The sequence below is a fragment of the Carassius carassius genome, chromosome 1, assembly GCF_963082965.1.
Source record: "Carassius carassius chromosome 1, fCarCar2.1, whole genome shotgun sequence".
Lineage (NCBI taxonomy): Eukaryota > Metazoa > Chordata > Actinopteri > Cypriniformes > Cyprinidae > Carassius > Carassius carassius.
In genome coordinates this window covers 22,569,778-22,589,451 of record NC_081755.1, presented here as the reverse complement: position 1 = coordinate 22,589,451, position 19,674 = coordinate 22,569,778, and the positions used below count along the sequence as shown (strand labels likewise).

At 38.1% G+C, this 19,674-nt stretch overlaps 2 long non-coding RNA genes across 3 annotated transcripts; one reads left to right on the top strand and one right to left on the bottom strand.

The window, feature by feature from the left end:
- The first annotated feature begins 717 nt into the window (after nucleotides 1-717).
- LOC132111710 (uncharacterized) lies at nucleotides 718-4,056 on the top strand. Its single transcript, XR_009424847.1, has 3 exons — nucleotides 718-807; nucleotides 1,739-1,953; nucleotides 3,330-4,056. It is a non-coding gene; the product is annotated as an uncharacterized LOC132111710 (long non-coding RNA).
- A 4,560-nt stretch (nucleotides 4,057-8,616) lies between these two features.
- On the bottom strand, nucleotides 8,617-18,347 carry LOC132111608 (uncharacterized). Of its 2 annotated transcripts, none has more exons than XR_009424832.1 (4): nucleotides 18,248-18,347; nucleotides 12,426-12,503; nucleotides 12,013-12,114; nucleotides 8,617-9,585 (listed from the first exon to the last, which is right to left on the bottom strand). It is a non-coding gene; the product is annotated as an uncharacterized LOC132111608 (long non-coding RNA). The 2 variants fall into 2 exon arrangements; XR_009424831.1 differs by lacking the exon at nucleotides 18,248-18,347 and adding an exon at nucleotides 12,926-13,297.
- Nucleotides 18,348-19,674: the final 1,327 nt, after the last annotated feature.

The window sequence follows — 19,674 nt, the reverse complement described above, 5'->3', positions numbered from 1 at the left end:
AAAATTCTTTAGATACGGATTTTTCCGAAAGTCAATGGGAGAAATGAATGGGAAATTTACTTCCGGCACCAGAGCTCTCTCGGGCTGTGGGCAGGACTGTGATGCTCTATTTGTGAGTCCCGACAACGTCTGTGCAGTCAGAGCGCGTTTTCTCCAAGGCCGGCCTTATTGTTAACAGACTAAGGAGCCAAACCTTTTTTGCTTTTAATCTTTACTTTTGTTTGTTTGCACGCATTGTTAAAGGTTTTCAGCTACAAAACACGATGTGTAATGTTCAAGCTTATTGTGTGTAAGCTTGTTTAAAATAATGGAAACAATAAATGTTGCTGAAAAATAACTTCTGTCTCACTAAACTTAATTTAAATAAACAAATATTCGAATTTTCGTTTTTTTGTGAGCTCAAATATTCAAATGTGATATTTGTGGAAAACGCCCATCCTATCTTTCTTTGTGTTCAGCTGAGCAAAGAAATGTATACAGGTTTGGAACAACTTTAGGGTGAGTAAATGATAACAGCATTATCTATTATCCTTTTTATCTAACCTTTTAAAAGTATTTCATTTTGTCAACATGTAATTTAATTTAATCTGTTTAGTATTTAAAGTAATCTGTTATGTATGATAGATAATTTTAATTTAAATCATTAATTATCATAACAATGTTTAAAATAGATTGGCATTAATAGAATTTAATGTTTTCCTCCAAGACAAAAACATCAGTCAGACAAGCCAACTGAGGTCTGAACCCTTGTTCTTCGAGGACTGCCTGTCATGCTGGGAGATGCAGACTCTTCTTTCTTCATGTTTAGTAAGTACATCTGTTTTAAAAAGGGATAGTTCACCCAAAAATGATTAACGCATGGTTTACTGACCCTCAAGCCATCCAGTCAGAGTTATAATAACATTTTATCCTGGCTCTTCCAAACTTTATAATGGGAGTGAATGCGGAATGATTTTTTGTAGTTCAGAAAAGTCCATCCATCCATCATAAAATTGCTCTACACGGCTCCAGGGGGTTGATAAAGGCAATGTGAATCCATGTGTTTGTGAAAGTAAAATATCTAAATTTAAAACCGTATTAATTGAAATCTCTAGCTTCTGGCAGACCACCTTCAATATTCAACTTATGAAATGTAACACCTCTTGCAAGGCAAAACACTTAAAGGCACAATATGTAAGATTTTTACATAAAATAATCATAATAATAACTATATAAAACAGCTCATCCATGAACATGATTTCTACCCGAGTCCTGTCAGATTGCATCATCAAACTACACCTTTGTTTCTATGTTTGTTTTGAATATGTGCCTTCTAGCGGTGAAAAATTACATATTGTACCTTTAAGGTACATCATTCGTCACATCACTTGCTCTTTTTCTGTAAGTCGAATATGGTACACTTAAACCCATTGAGTCAATTCAGAAGGCCTTTAACAAACTCATATTGAAAGGCCTGAGTGTCAGTACATTTTTATTTTTGGGTGAAGTATTCCTTTATATACAAATGTAGCCAACTTTTTTTTGTACAAGTCTTCAAAATAATAAACGGAATTTATAATGCATACTTTAAAATGCGTATCCAGGAAGCATCTTCATTTACATAAAATCAAATGTATACATGTCAATATAAAGTTGGATTAGGGTTAGTGATTAGTTTTTTTTTCCTGATGAGCATGCATTGATGATAAACCTTTGATTCCTGATCACAATACTATATTCATACCGGTTTTTTCACTAGGTGTCCGATCATCACAACACTATCCTTGATGTGCCAGTGGGGATCTTATTTGAGGACACAGCCCCCCAACTCCTTGCATTTGACTTCTTCCATTGGAATAATTCTTGAAGGCCAAGTGGTCATGGAAAAATGGGGGAACTCCCACAGGCCATCTGTATTCTCTTCGGTTTGATTTATGCACTAGACCTGAATTACACACAATCACTCGCCAACACGTTTGATTTCACAATGTGATCTCATGAGAATACATGTGTATTTTTACGTTAAATGTGGTTCTACCCCACGTACATTTACTTACGTTTTCATGCACATAAAAACGTACAACTTAGACGTATTTATAGCAGTAAAACGTACAAATACTTACGTGTTAGCAGCTAAAAAAACGTAAATAATCTAACGTAAAGTGTGAATTTATATGAATTCCCATGTTTTAATATTAAAATCGTGGCTTTAATGATTTAAATCTGTTGTATTTAATTGTCATATCAATAAATGTTTTTATTGAATTTATTGAAAGCAGTTTACTCATCTACTTAATAGGAAACAACATTTCTGTGCATGCTGCAAACCATAGATACACAAAAGCACAGCATAAAATTACAAATCACATCCATTTTATTTGTTTGCTGTACTCCATATCTTTAGAATCCAGATGTTTGCAAGGAACATATCCATATCAATCGATCTTCCTCTTCATTCTCAGCAACAGCGTCCGTCGCAGTCAAAGCCCGCGCTCGTTATGATTCGAATTTGAAAATAGCGCCAGTGCGCCACAGGAACGTTACGACATGGTTTACGGCACTAATATCGAACTCTCATTGGTTCTCACATAATTCGTCACAGATTGAGACATGTCGTGTTTCAGTTGATAGACATTTGAAATCACTGCTACTGCGCCAGTGCGCCTTCACGGAGAGAAGACAGATTCATAATTTTCACGGATTAATAAATTAAATTCTGCTCTGTACCCTATAAAAACTATTACCTCCAGAGAGGACTGCGACTGGAACTCATCATCATTTGAACTACTTTTGGTACCACTTTTGATATTTTTTCGCAAAAAATAAATGATTAACATTGTTTGTTTGTCTGTTATTTATTTATGACAGTAACATTATGTAGTTTTAAGAAATGGTTATGGGTAGGTTTAGGGGTAGGTGTAAGATTAACGTTAATGGCTCAAAATAACGTTTTAATGTTATATTTTTACTAAAATTGTGTTTTATTATGTTTTATTCTTTTAACATTCTGTATAAAATGGGTAGGTTTAGGTTCGGGTGAGGTATAGGGATCTTACATTTATCAAAAAAAAAATTTATAAAAAGGGAAAATATACATAAATATTTAAAAAATTAATCCGATACGCATTGAAAAGCAGCTTCATGAGCAAATTTCTATGGATAACTGACTGGTCAGAGAACACGTTCTATCTGTACGTATTTGAGGTTGTTTTTACGTAAATTTCGATACGTATCAAACCTGTAATTACGTCCAGATAATACCTAAACGACACTGTAAATACGTAAAAGCACATACGTATTAGACAGTTTTAATTTACGTCTGAATATGTACGTTTTGATTGTGAGATCAGGCTGGATTTCATCTAGCGTGTACTAATGACAATCGGATAGAATGCTCTCAAGCCTAGAGTTCAGTCTCCAGCAAACCAGCCTTTTGCTTAAGAAACGTCTCTGTGATACTTTAACACCACCCTTTGTATTGGGATTTATCCACCAATCGATTTACTCCATTATTCATTTATGAAAAATAAAAAGTATGTTTAAATATTTAAATACACAGAGTTCTACAATTGATGTGCAGTATTTAATTTGGGATATTGTTACCATTGTTACACCTTTGGTTGTGACTTGGTAATATGTTAATTACAGTATAGTTTGTACTGGAATGTTGTGACATTTGGGCCAAAGACATGTTCAGTGTGCATTATTTTAGTTTGCCGTGTTTGCACAAAGCTTAAATGGTGAAATGTAGTAAGACTGTAGTTATGTTTAGCTTACATGTTCAGTACATTAACAATTGTGAGGCATAAAACGTGTAAGTGTCAATTGATGTAAAAGTCGTACAATTGATGCAAGTGCACTAGTTAATGTTTGACTGTTTACATTTTTACTGTTGTTACCAACTTTACAGTGTGGTTGTGACCTAGTAATATTTCCACTACAGTTTGTACTGTAATACTGTGAAACTTTGGTGAAAGATACTGTTGAGTATGTTTTATTTTAGTTTGCTAGGTTTGCACAAAGCTTAAACGGTCAAAACTAAATAGGTTTACATTGACATAATTGTGATACTTGATTGATGTACAGTCGTGGCCAAAAGTTTAGAGAATTACATAAATATTGGAAATTGGAAAAGTTACTGCTTAAGTTTTTATATTAGCAATTTGCATATACTCCAGAATGTTATGAAGAGTGATCAGATGAACTGCATAGTCCTTCTTTGCCATGAAAATTAACTTAATCCCAAAAAAAACCTTTCCACTGCATTTCATTGCTGTCATTAAAGGACCTGCTGAGATCATTTCAGTAATCGTCTTGTTAACTCAGGTGAGAATGTTGGCAAGTACAAGGCTGGAGATCATTATGTCAGGCTGATTGGGTTAAAATGGCAGACTTGACATGTTAAAAGGAGGGTGATGCTTGAAATCATTGTTCTTCCATTGTTAACCATGGTGACCTGCAAAGAAACGCATGCAGCCATCATTGCGTTGCATAAAAATGGCTTCACAGGCAAGAATATTGTGGCTACTAAGATTGCACCTAAATCAACAATTAGAATTCTTGTAAAGAAGGCTTCAGGGCGTCCAAGAAAGTCCAGCAAGCGCCAGGATCGTCTCCTAAAGAGGATTCAGCTGCGGGATCGGAGTGCCACCAGTGCAGAGCTTGCTCAGGAATGGCAGCAGGCAGGTATGAGCGCATCTGCACGCACAGTGAGGCCAAGACTTTTGGAAGATGGCCTGGTGTCAAGAAGAGCAGCAAAGAAGTCACTTCTCTCCAAAAAAACATCAGGGACAGATTGATCTTCTGCAGAAAGTATAGTGAAACGGACTGCTGAGGACTGGGGCAAAGTCACATCAGGGACAGATTGATCTTCTGCAGAAAGTATAGTGAAACGGACTGCTGAGGACTGGGGCAAAGTCATATTCTCTGATGAAGCCCCTTTCCGATTGTTTGGGGCATCTGGAAAAAGGCTTGTCCGGAGAAGAAAAGGTGAGCGTTACCATCAGTCCATGGTCATGCCAACAGTAAAGCATCCTGACACCATTCATGTGTGTGGTTGCTTCTCATCCAAGGGAGTGGGCTCACTCACAATTCTGCCCCAAAACACAGCCATGAATAAAGAATGGTACCAAAACACCCTCCAACAGCAACTTCTTCCAACAATCCAACAACAGTTTGGTGAAGAACAATGCATTTTCCAGCACGATGGAGCACCGTGCCATAAGGCAAAAGTGATAACTAAGTGGCTCGGGGACCAGAATGTTGAAATTTTGAGTCCATGGCCTGGAAACTCCCCAGATCTTAATCCCATGAGAACTTGTGGTCAATCCTCAAGAGGCGGGTGGACATACAAAAACCCACTAATTCTGACGAACTCCAAGAAGTGATTATAAAAGAATGGGTTGCTATCAGTCAGGATTTGGCCCAGAAGTTGATTGAGAGCATGCCCAGTCGAATTGCAGAGGTCCTGAAAAAGAAGGGCCAACACTGCAAATACTGGCTCTTTGCATAAATGTCATGTAATTGTCGATAAAAGCCTTTGAAACATATGAAGTGCTTGTAATTATATTCAAGTACATCACAGAAACAACTGAAACAAAGATCTAAAAACAGTTTAGCAGCAAACTTTTTGAAAACTAATATGTAATTCTCAAAACTTTTGGCCACAACTGTATATATGTGCATAGAGTTGTACAATTGATGTACTACACTAGTTAATTTTGTTACCACGTTTACAGTGTGGCTGTGACCCATTTCCATTACAGTATAGGGTTTACTGTATTTTCATAAATATTGTGACATTGTCAATAAAAGGTCAAAGATTAATTATGCTGTTATTTGTTTTACTTCAGTGTGCAAAAAGTGTGCAGTCAAAAATAAGAACATCATTTTTAGTTAAATTTACATGTTGAGTTAACTTAAATATATAATTACACTTGAAATTAATACTAAGTTAAGTGAACAATCGTTTAAGTACATTAAATAAGCACCAAGTTTGGTGAACTGAGTGATTTAAGTACAGTCTACAAAACCGTCAAGTTAAATAAACTTAAATATGTAAGTTTTGGGAGACTCCATTACTCAATTAAATTGAGGCAACGAGTTTACTCAATTTAGTTCAGTCAACTTATTAGGGTTTTCAGTGTGTAACTTCTACTTGTATATACTATAGTATACATAACTTGAGACAAGCCTGTTAAAATAATTTATGCTTGTTTGCCTATACTACACAACCTCTAGTGCAATATGAATACACAGCAAAAATGGATTTAGATCATTTAAGTTTATTAGTTCACAACATACATTCAGGCTGTGTGATAACAGCAACATGTTGCGTGATGAAACAAACAAATAACAAACAGAATTTCATTCATATATCCATTTTATTTTACAGTAAATACACTATTATTACCTTAAATATTGAACAAAATCAGACCTGCCAACCGTTTATTTTTTTTATTTTTTTGAGTACCATCAGCGTGGCGGGTGGTCAGGCGTGCAGGGGGGATAGGGGTTAATAAAAAAAAAAAACACTTTCATCAAAACTCCAGTACACCTATGTATAGGGCTGGGCAATATGAGCAAAATTCATATCTATGTATTTTTTGGCTGATTTGCGTATACGGTAGCCTATATATCTTGGTATTTTGGATTTGGATTAAACAAATAGCCTACAGTGAATGTAGCATTTATTTAATTATGAGCAAAAATTGGGTTAAAATCACATTACAATTTAACATTCCAATCTAAAAACAAAAAAAAATGTTTAAAGCAGAATTTAAAGTTACTAAACTAAAAATTAAAATAAATCACAGACTAATTGAGTAAAAAGGCTATTTTGATTAACCCATTACACTTTACATTTAGTGCTATCATACAAATACACTTCCTTGTAGGTTTAAAATTCTACATGCGTCACTACAAATATTTCAAAAAAATGGATACTTTAGTCAGAGTTATTGCGCTCCGTATGTTTTGCGCACGCACGCTGCGGCGCTTGTTCTAAATTAAGTCTGTGGAGATCTATGGTGGAGATTAGCGGAGAATCGCTAAAGCAGAAACTCATGCCCTTCTGACAGAAAAATTGAAATATTTCCATTGTTTGTTTCTTTGTGTGTTTTTTTTACATTTACAGATGGATAATATACCTGTGAAATGTAAATTATGCATTTAGGAAAACAGCACATAAACAGTGAGTCTCTTTCAGCCTCACACTCTGCCTTTCTGTCAGAGCGAGGCAAACACGAGCCGCACTGATTTGAAACCATAAACTATAGGCTATTAGGAGAGAAATAAAAAGCAGAATTTATTGAAATACAAAAACTAAACAACAAAAAAAAAACCCCGCTATGATTGGTTGAACTCTTCATCTTTTTCTGTTGCTTGTTTTGAATACTGCGCGTGCACAGAGGTGTCACTAGATTTTTGCATAGTTTAGAGTGACAAATCGTACCAGCATACTTTGAGGTGAAAATGTGTAGCAGGTACGCAGAATGCGTACAGGTTGGCAGGTCTGCAACATCATACAAACAGTGGTTGTCAACTTTTCTTTACAAAAATCTAAATAACTAAAAAGGCAGCAAAAGTTTCCTTCCTATTATGAAGGTAAGTGTCACAACAGCATTATTGTGCTAGTCACATTTTGGGTGCTAAATCAAACAGAATAACCAGTGTTCTGTTAAAACAAACCCCTTCCAAACACTCAAGTTGTAATTAAAAAAAATCCACTCAAATGTAACTGACACCATGTCGTCACTGTCATCAAGAGACATGAAAAACACAATATTGCTAATTTGCACTGACGAAAGCATTGCTGGTAGCAAATGGAAGTGATTTATTGTGCCACGTCCTTCCAGTCTAGGCATGTTGTGAGAACATCCTGCATGCCTATAAATACTCAAGTAATGGTGACAAAATATTTGTTGCAACAACTCTTGAAGTCGTCCCATGTTTCTTGGATTTTAGGGGAATCCTTAAATGCCTAAAATCCAACTAGAAAGGTTTCGGAGCATGCATATAAATAAAAAGGGACCCTAAACTGTAGTAATCTCTCCAGTTCCTAACTTGGTTGAAATTTAGCACAAAGTAAGGTAGAGAGTGTATCAACAATGATCATGTCATGCACCAAACTGTATCTCCACATAGGCCTATTACAAATTACATTCCCACTCCTGACTGCAAACTGTCTTGCTCTGAGTGATAAGCCTCTGCCTGAAGGAACAATTTAGCCAAAATTCTCTCACTTTTTGCTGAACTACCCCCTTTCAAGTCCAAAACACGCCACGGTTTTCAGCTGTCCCAGACAAATGATTGGCATCGTGAAACAATCTTGGTGATTTCAGTGATCATGGCTCCTAATAGGCCTATGATAGTTTTCTGACAAGTGTCAAAAATTCAGCACGATCATCGCACTGTATTTGCTGCTAAGATCCAAATTTCAACCAATAAAAAGGTGACACTAAATTACCTCAAGCTCTTATGCCGTCCTCTTTCGCTGATTCCAATTTTTTATTAGCACACATAAAAACTACAACTGCTAAAATGAGAATCATTATGCTCCTTTTTTCTTTCCCTAGCAAATGATGATGACATTATATACTTCTATAGTAACGTGCGTCAGTGTACGAGTCAATAGGGGTTATCATCGTACAGTCTACACACGTCGTAGCCAAGTTTATTAGATCCATGTCACACAGTGTGACATGCAGTGCTCTTACAGAACTAATGAAATCGTGCAGTGTGTTTCTGGCTTAAGAGGTTCAAGAAGGACAGCATGAAAAATCCATCAGTATTGGTACAATCCATTGTAAGAAACCATTATAAGTACTAGATACAATCATTAACTACCTTGTGGAGAACTGACTAGCACAAAACCTAATGGAAACATACCAAAAGATATAAGGCCACAGTCACTAATAATTTGCTGCCATTTTTAGTGCATAAAGTTCACACAAAATTCTTGCCAGATTCATAATGAATGTCAACCTCACCTTGTCCTGTAGAGGTGCATTCTCATCAGAGTAAATAAAGTTGGTGCAAAAACTTTGCAAATGTACTTAAAAAAAAAAACAAAAAAAAAAAAAGAAAGAAATTTGATGCTATGGATGGATCATGATTTATGTATATAAAAATTTATGCACAGCTTTTAGACAATACTTAAAACAACAGTACCAGTCTAAAATCTAAGGACACTTAATTGGTATAGTGCTTCATTATGTTCAAGTTGGCCAGCTAATGATCTAATGCATCCTTGCATGGACTTAAACCAACCAACTTAGGTCTGTTTGCGCACTACTGTCTTTGTCAGTTTGGCAAAAAAGAAGATCATGGTGTCCAGAGGTTTGAGGAGACAACCAATGAGAAGTTTGCGCAAAGTGTGATCCCCTGAGTAGGCAGTAATGACAAAGTACCTTGGTTGTTACACATTACATTCTGGAAGTAGAAATCCATTCCATGTCAGTGTGGCGGTCAAGTGGACAAGTTGTACAGCAGGGCAGATGATTTAAGAGGAAGTATATCCATCTTCTCAGTATTTAAACTTGGGTTTAAAACTAGGTCCAAGAACTCTGTTTTCTGGCTGGGCAGCAATTCATTCAAAATTATCATCTACATAGGAAAGAGGTGAAGAGGTCATGAGCAATAAGCATGTGTGCCTTAAAAACCATTCAAACTAAGAACGACAACTTTATTAGAATCCACACCAATAGGGATGGGTGATAGCTTGTATCGCATGCGTATACACCGGTTTACAAACCTGTTGTCCAACACAGATATCATTTATTGGCATGTTCTTTCTCCAAATGAACTTGTTTGAAGTTACTTTTTTGTGACCTTCGTATATTGCTAACGCAGTTAGCTGGATTTGATTGCTGATGATTTGGCATGATCTTGGATTGTTTGGTTCTTCGAAGCTCATTCTGGAGTTATTGTCATAGCAGCTGGTCCAGTTTTGTTTTGGTATGTAGGTTAAACAGGTATGTAGGTAATAGGGATGGGTCATGATGTCCTAACATTCGATTAGTTGAATTAATGATAGAATATCAAATAGGTTTTGTGATTATTTTCTAAAAACAATTCCCCATGTATTTGGTGCTGATGTGGTGGTGATGCGTTCATGTTAGCAGAGGGTTTAAGTATGTAGGGTATAACACTATAGACATGAATTTGGCAAATAACGGTTACGGTAACTTTAGACGATGTCAAACAATAGTTCTGTGTGGATCATCAACACCCCCTACAGGGTAAGAGGTGTGATGAATCTGTATTAAGGAAGGCACGGAAAATGAATAACGCATTCTGCGAAGCCACTAAAGGCACATGATTAGATCACTAGCGGTGGCCTGTGACAATACTGTACATAAAAGTTCAAAAGTGGTCAAAAGACCGGTACTTCAGTACCAAGTCGGTACTAAAAAAATGAAAATGTGACGGTAGCAGGTTTCTTTAAGTACCGGTGGTACCGAGTACCCGGTCAACCCGGCTCTTGACGCATACAGCACTATGAGAAAATGAAACTAACATTTTAATATGAACTAGTGTTGTTTTAATATGAACATTTTAATATGTTCTGCGTGTTTCTGTGTGAATGAATGAATGGCAGAGACATGTGGGTTTGTTTACTATAGACTGAAGTGCGTGACGCTTGCAGTAATTTCAGCATCTCTCAATGAGGACATAAATACATAAACGACATCACCAGAACTGTTCTGAGTCACTTCATGAGCATTTTACAGTTTCATTTGATTAAAACCAGTCAATTTAAAGGTATTGACGGCAACCTGTCAAAGTAGGTTAATTTTTACATAAAGGCATTGTGCTAGAAATATTACTATTATTTAGTAGAATGTATGTGATACTGTTGAAAAAAAATTATAAAACTTAATCTTTTCAAGAAAATCACACAATATTTCTTCCATGTTTTAATTTTAATAGCAAATACCCTTTATTTACCAACGAAAATAAAATGCGTTTAAATTTCATAAATAGACAAATTAAATTTGGGTGAAACTTGTTTACTGTTTTTCATAATTACTTGTAGAAAAACTTTAAACACAATTCTAAATAAGTATAAAGAATGGCATTGGTTTTATTTTTAGTGATAAAAAGTGTTTTTTTTTTTTAATTAGCATATTTTTGTGTTTTGCTTTGGTACCTAGAACCGTGGCTTTTCACTGGTATCGGTACCAAATACAGAAATTTTGGTACCGTGACAACAATAGTGGTAAGTTCTGCCAAGTGCTACTCCAAGTGTTTTTGATCGCGAATATAGAAAGTGAAAGTAAAGCAAGCACGCATTCAAAAGCGAATTCAATGCCGCGCGTATTAATAATGGCTCCCTGATGCACGCAATGTATATACAGTATAATTACCCAATAATATTAATACGAGAGAAAGTGTTGAAATTAGGGCTGGGCGATATACCTAACGATATGATCATGCGCATCTAGTCAGTAAATCTGGTTCCGTGATTACCACTAAATTGCAAAAACCTGCTTTTAAATGGAGCGGCATTTAATAGACAGAGCCATAGATTACTGACAAGATCCCAGATGAATCACCATCGATTCTACCCATCCCTCATTTATTACCTTTAGAGGTTCTTTTTTTTTTTTTTTATGGAAATGTAGACTTAATAGACTTATGTCCATTATGTTTATTACGTTAAATTGTATCAATCATTATGGCTTGAGTTAAGATAGGTATCCCCTAATGAACTAAACAGTTTGCTATCAAAGATTGAAAGCGTGAAAGTTGTCCTTCTCTCTCTATTTATGGGTGTGTAGCCTATACGTGCGTGCATGTGTGACAATAATGACAACTGAGATCCCACAGTGTGACATGATCATGTTCATACAGTCTGACGAGCAACTATCATAAAGGACTATTAAAATGACGTGTGCATCCGGCTTCAGATGAGAAAGAAAACATCCGGAATGGTGGGGTATTCACAGGACAGATTTCAGAAGCACTGTCCTAGCGATAAATACACATTACCACAATTCTGCATGCAATTAAAATCAGTTTGTATCTTACCTCAGCTCGGTGAAGGTAAACAGCTTGAGGATCTTCACCACGGACGGACAGAGCTACGGCCACTAAAATGTGGTGAGGTTTCTTCCACTGAAAGTTTGATTTCTGATGAATACATAGATATTATTTTTGCCACGGTTAATAAAGAATAAGTTTCATATAAATTCCTATTTTCTATTGACGCATGAGTATGCGTTATAATATTAGTTAATACACTAAGCGTTTCAGATACAGATCCGATTATAACATTAGTAAATGTCTTCAAGTGATATACTGTAAGTGTTTCAGATACAGATCAGATTATAACATTAGTAAATGTCTTCAAGTGATATACTGTAAGTGTTTCAGATACAGATCAGATTATAACATTAGTAAATGTCTTCAAGTGATATACTGTAAGTGTTTCAGATACACACCAGGTTGATCAGGTCCACAGCAGCGCAGGAGTCTCCAGACTCTTCTCAAAGGCCTCCACAGACACTCAAATATCACACCTGCCACAAGATCACATCAGATACACTATTACTGCGTGAACGAGCACTTCTCAGTGCTAAACCTGTTTAAAATGGGATCAAACTAGACACTGACTAGCTCATAATCACTTCTGTTTAACCGAAAGCATCAGAAAAGCGTCGTGTAATTTCTGGCGCAGCTAACTCGAGACGTTTCTCCGCTAATGTCCACAGATAACTTATATTTCGATGTTATTCTGTATTTAACACCGTGAGTCTCCACCATCAGCTACGAGATCTTTATTGTGGATGATAACTTGATTAATTTCACCCGAGTAACGTTAAATTAATCCCGGAAAGTCTCGTCGAGGTAGGAAACAGGTTCAGCGCGCGCCGCTACACACGTCCGATCAGTTTAAAAAAACACCGAAGTCAAATAGTTTAATAATAAAAGTGTTCATCACCTCTGGAGCCGCTTCCCATGCTGGAGTTTGGAGTAGCCATCAGTGTGTTCATGTATCCGTCAAAAACTTTGTTCACACTGGTGAAAACTACACACATCCTTCTCGCGGCAAACTTGAAATTCAGAAACCGGGTTCATGACGTCAGGCATGTTGACATGCGCGTCTTTTCATGAAATCAAACTACACTCTGCATCGTGTCATTATCACTGTTACCATATCATTACATTTCCGCTTTAGTTACCTGAGATTTTATCCCTTAACGGGTCCGATCCATACCCCATTGATATGAATGTGATTCGTTTTTTAGTTCTAGGTGCACGCGCGGTTTAATTAAGGTACATGGCAACCCCGAGGCGCGTCACACTGGGTTGCAGGCGTCGTGCACGAGTATTGACGAAACACACTGCGAGCATGTGTGTTTACTGACTAACAGAAAGCAGCACGCTTCCGCAATCTGTCCAGTATTATTGAGGCGGCAAAAAATAAATAAATAAAAATAAACCAAGCCATGTGCAGCTACAGTGTAAAATGCGCTTCATTCATTAAAATGGGCAATTTAATATGTGTTTAAAAACTTATATTATGTTTTTTTCGTTTTTAAATCTGCTGCAAATTGATTTTTTTTAATCAATTAAATTTTTCATAAAAAAATATATTATCTTCTTTGTCTAACTTCATAAACATAATAATGGAGACATTCACTAAGGTAGATTAAAGAAATGCTTACTTTCAAAATCCCGCTCCTCGCTTAAACTCTGCTCTGTTGCATGAAGGAAATGAATGAACTTCACGATCTCTTTTTTTCTTTTCTTTTGGCAAATCACCTTCCTGTTTAAATCGCTTTAATCGACATTTTCTTTTCATGGGTGTTGGAACCAGTATCTCCATTATACTGATTAAAAATCTGTTGATTAAATAATTCCTGAAGACCGAGATGAACACGCTGCTGAGAAGCGACTCTTTTCCCGCGCGTTTCTTCTTCTTTGGTCTCTCTTTGGTTGAAAGGACAAAGCATCGCCACCAAGAGGTGAAGGACCACTGTTTATCGACTGAACAGCATCGAGGATAAAAGAAACTAAATCTGATACAAGTTTAGAATAAATGTTAAACACCATAAATGGATCTGCAGGAAAACAGAAAGTGAAAATAAACAGGGGTTTTAAGAGCTGAATTAGGCCTATTTAATATTTAATGAATTGCTTTTCAAAGTGTGTGGAAATACTGTTTCTGCTGCCAAAGCATGGGAAGAGAGTTGAAAAAAGATAGCTGATTGTGTTAATGCATGAGTTAAACAAATGCATTCAATATTAATCAAATTATTATATGTATGATGTAGGCTATTTGTGTGCATGTGTATATGATGGCAACACTTTACAATAAGGTTGTAATCGTTTAGAGAACTTAATGAAGCTAGCATGAATTATCACTGAACAATAGTTTTTCAGCATTTTGTTATTGTAACAAATTTTTCACCTGAATTGTTATCAACTTATACTCATGCTGTTTTACAGACACCATGTAAGACATGTATGTCATACAGGTTTGGAACCACATGAAGATAAAAAAAATGATGACAGAATTTTTGGGTAAATATTTTGATTAAAATATTATTGTATTGTAATTGATACTTGTCTCTGATATTTCACTTGTTGATAATAGCTTTGATAAATGGATGTGAAATTATTATTTACAGGAGCACTTTTGTGATGCTGCAAGTGGGAGTGGATTTCTTGCTTAGCTGGAAACAGCAGAGAACCACACATCCTGTCATACTGAAAAAAAGAAAGAGACTACTTTCTCCAAGGAGGTCCAAACGCCATTGGCACAGACTTTGTTCAGTGATCAGTAACATACATTCAGCCAGGGCCGTCCTTAGGGGATGCAACTGGTGCAGTCACACCAGACTCCACACTTCGGGGGTAAACGGACTGAATGAGCCACCCACCCGGGAACGGTCCTTACTTTGCACCGGGCCTCGCATCAGATAAGTATGGCCCGGCATTCATGGTTGATGATAATGAATGAGATGCTGTGTGGTTTAACATGCCCGTAGGCAGGGGGGGTTCGAACGAACCTCCCCTCACTGCCAAAGGTCCAGAATTTAAGTCATTTTTTTTCATGTATCGGCGCAATCGCAGACTCAAGCACACTCTCATGGGGATCTTGTGCTGAATCATTTAACAGCCTGGGCTTACGCATGGAATGTTTCACCCCGTTGTCTCCGCATCGGACGATTCCGGTGACACGGCGGTGTGTGATGTCGCTAAAACTATGTATATCAACCGAATTCTCCTGACCAGAGTTCGGCTGGGGATTTGCGCTTCCCGAGAGACTGTCACGAGGGATGCGTCTTTGACCGACTGGGGAGCTGTTTGTCAGGGAGTTAGGCACATAAACAGGTTGGAATTACTGGCGTTTTTTTTTTTTTTTTCTGGCTCTCCAGTATTTCTCGAATCTGCTGATCGGCCGTCATGTGCTGCTCAGATCAGACAACACAGCAGTTGTGTCATACCTGAATCATCTGAGAGGATTATGCTCTCGCCCCCTGTGCAGGCTGGTGAAACATGTCCTTTTGGTTTCAGAACTAAATTCTATTGATCCGAGCTGTTCATGTCCTCGGACGATGGACTTCGGAGCGAATTTGCTATCCAGGCAGACTCTGGAGCAAGCGGAGTGGGGATTGCACCCCCAAACGGTGAGTCTCCTATGGCAGATTTCGGGGAAGCGAAGTGGATTTATTTGCGTCGAACACGACTACGCATTACCCGCTTTGGTTCTCCCTATGCCCTCCAGCACCTCTGGGCTTGGATGCATTAGCCCACAACTGGCCCAGGACCAGTTTGTATGAGTTTTCCCCCAATCCGCCTGATTTCGGCGGTATTATGTGGAATACGGCTGGACAGGGTGGAACAGCTGCTGCTGGTGGCTCCGCGGTGGCACACACACACCCGTGGTTTGTGGATCTGATCAATCTGTTAGCGGGCTCTCCATGGAGATTCCCCTCAGACAGGATTTATTATCACAAGCACAGAGACTGATTTGGCACCTGAGGCCAGATCTGTGGCCTGTCTTTCTGCTGAAACTACCGAGACTATACTGAATTCTAGAGCAGCTTCTACGAGACGCTTATATGCTTTCAAGTGGAAACTGTTTACGACCTGGTGTGAAACTCATAATATGGATCCAGTTTTACTGCCCAGTGCGTCAGTACTGGAGTTCCTTCAGGAACGTTTTTCGGATGGAGTGACACCAGCTACCCTAAGGTTTACGTGGCAGCCATTTAGCTTACCACGAATATATGAATGGTGCCTCAGTGGGCCGTCATCCACTGGTTTCTCGTTCTTACAGGGTGCGCTACGGCTGAGGCCTTTCCGCCCCGTGCGAGTTCCTTCATGGTTTTCCATTGTGTTGCATGGTTTATCAGGGCATCTGTTTGAGGCCTTGGAATTTGTTCCGGATAAATCCTGACTTTTATAACACGGACTCTGTGGAAGTGTTGTTGCGACCAAGGCCTAATTACGTCCCTAGGTCGCATCTATCCCTTTCGCTTTCAGCAGGTGGTCCTGGAGGCTTTTTCCCCTGCTGTGGCGAAGTCTGGAGATCTAAGTCTTGCCCTGTGAGAGCTTAAGACTTATTTGGATCGTACTGCCCCATGGTTGAGTTTGACCAGCTGTTGTCTGTTTGGACAAAGGAATAAAGGCCATGCGGTTACAAACAACGCATGTCCCATTGGCTGGTGGAGGCAATATATTTAGCCTATGAGGCGCGCGGGCTCGCTTCGCCCTTAGGAGTAAGAGGTCATTCCACGAGAGCCACTTCTTCTTAAGCCTTTCTCAGTGGATCTTCTATGGATGATATCTGTGCTGCGGCAGGCTGGTCCTCACCGAGCACTTTTTTCAAGGCATACAGTCTGGATGTGAGGATGGCTCCTGGCTCCCGGGTTCTCCCTGTTTGAGCAGATGCTTCCTTGGATCCCAGCTATCAGATACGTCAGGCGTTATGGTATAGCGTTCCCATAGTGGTGATGTCACCGCAGCATTGACATGACCTATGAAAGGGAACATGTATGTAACCTTGGTTCCCTGAATAGGGAACGAGATGCTGCGGTTCTGGCCGTGCCGTACCTTGATAGCATTCTTCTTCAGTCATGAAATCTGAGTGAAATGGCGCGCGGCACCAGGTATATATATGCGTACGCATGCATGGGCGGTGCCACGCGCTATTTGGCCAATAGGATTGGCGGGATGGTACAGGGCTTCAGACATTCGTCACTCCGAAGGTGTTCCCATAGTGGTGACGTCACCGCAGCATCTCGTTCCCTATTCAGGGAACCAAGGTTACATACGTAACCGAGATGTTTCCCACTAACGTAGGACTCTGCAGAGCAAAAGTGGGCGTTTATGACTGTGTGGGTTTTTTCAAACTGCTGGGTGTTTCTTAATCATGCAAACAAAATGACCCCCCTTACCTATCCCCACCCCTAAACCTACCGTCACTATGAGGTGAGCCAATCAGGTATCATGGTCTAAAAACTCCCTGATCTGGTAACTCGCATTACTTTTCCGCAGAGACCTATACTTGTCTATACTTGTGGCTACTCGACGTTTCACTTATGTGTGATAAGTTTCTTCCAAATACGATAATTTTGAGCTCCTTGTAGGATACTTGGATGCTTTCGACCTGGCAACACTGTGACCTGCCCTGTCCGAATTCACAACACCTGGAACGGGAGGCAGGCGTGATAATGACCGCGTACAACGCCTCTAGCGTCCGTCCGTGCTGGTGCTAGTTAGTAGGCTATACCTCTAGACTAGAGATAATGTATGTGAGGTTATGCACATCGCTTACTAGCTTGCCTCCGTTACATAAGCGAACACATTTAGTTATAAATCTCCCTAAAGACAGACCAAACTATTAAACTAGACTCATAAACCTGGATATAAATTCAGTATTTTTCTGATTAACGTTAACGTTTAGTCAATTAAAATCACATCAACACCGAGCTAGTGACAGTGGAATAATAAATGAACCCGAATAGTAACGTATGTGTCTTTTGAGGACAATTTACATCCCACCAGCAGCGACCGATCGACGCCGACCTCACTTTCCAACATTCCAATTCAGCGTTTTCAAAACTACTTCAATCTCGACAGAATGTCTGTTCCCGTTTGTGTGCGTCTGTCGGAGCACCGCGAGTTTACTCTTGAAGCGCGAAACAGGACAGGTACAGTGATGCGAGACGGTGAGTCGCACACGCGCCGGTGTTCATAACCATGATGACGGGTTTACGGACGCAGCTGAAGTTTAAACAATATTTCTCACCTCTGGTGTTGGTTTCCATATCATTTGTCTTTGATATTGTGATCAACCTGTTCTTGTATTCGTTATAAAAGCAGCAGAAAAGGTACCAAAGTGAGTCAGACAGTCAGAGTTGAGAGGCAAACCACTGCAGACACGCCTTCTGCGCGTTCACGCCATCTACTCTGAAGAATTCGTTGCGCGTCTACATGGCATTGCGTGGTATTGTTGGACATGAAGCTTTAAAACCTTTGAAAAACTTGTTTTTTTTTTTCAAAAAAGAGTGTCTGAGCGCGTATCAAACTAAAACGACAGTCAATTAATCTATAATAATAGGCTAATTTAAAAAAACTTTATACAGGCACTTATTTATATTGTTTAATTGTATTTAATTTATTTAACTTTTAATTAAATATTTGCAATAGATTTGTAAAAAAAAAACACAACAAAAAAACAAGTCAAAATGTATGCATATTTTGGCCTGAGACACTTGGTGCTGGTATACATATTTTAAAAATGTATTTAAAAAAATACCTTTTTCTGCAAATTCTGGTTTACATCTCCCCAAGTACCACTGTGGCCATTTATTTATTTATTTTATTTTATTTATTTTTGTTTTACTGTTTTATTCTTTAATAATTGGATGCAAAACTCAAGAGTCCTATTTACCTCGCCATACTGACATATTTAAAAAAATCATAAAAAGGTAAAATCAAATTGTTTTCTGCAAACTCTGACAGATTCTTGTTCTAGATCTCCCAAAGTACCACTGTGGTGATTTTCTTGTTGCTTTACAGCTTCAGTCTTTAATAATTGCCAAATCATGACCAATATTATTCATTACCATTCATCCATTTTTGCTTTTCAGTCACTAGCTGTAAAGCAGCACCGATATGAAAAGTGGGAAGGTGGGGAGTTGAAGAACAAGAATCTGTGGGAATGTGCAGAAAACAATTTGATTTTACCTTCATATTATTTTTTTATATATGGTAATTATTAAAAAAAATGATAAAATAACATTTCAGTCACCACAGGGACCTGAAGAACAAGAATCTGGTGGAGTTTGCAGAAAACAATTTGATTTCATTTTTTTCATGATTTTTCAAAATGTCTGTATTGTGAGGGAAATGGGACTCATAAGCTTTGCATGCAATTATTAAAGAATGAAACGGTAAAGCAACATTTACAACAGTGGTACTTGGGCAGATGTAGAAAAATAATTTGCAGGAAAATTTGTAAAAAAAAAAAAAAAATGTTTTATCAAATATGTATAGTAACATCAAGTGTCCAGGCCAAAACATTTTACAAACCCATTGGAAATGTTTAATTGAAAGTTCAATACATTAAATACAATTAAACAAAATAGCATTGAATAAGAAGTGCCTGTATAATGTGTTTTTAATTAACCTATTATTATCGACTAATTGACTGTGGTTTCAGTTTGATACGGG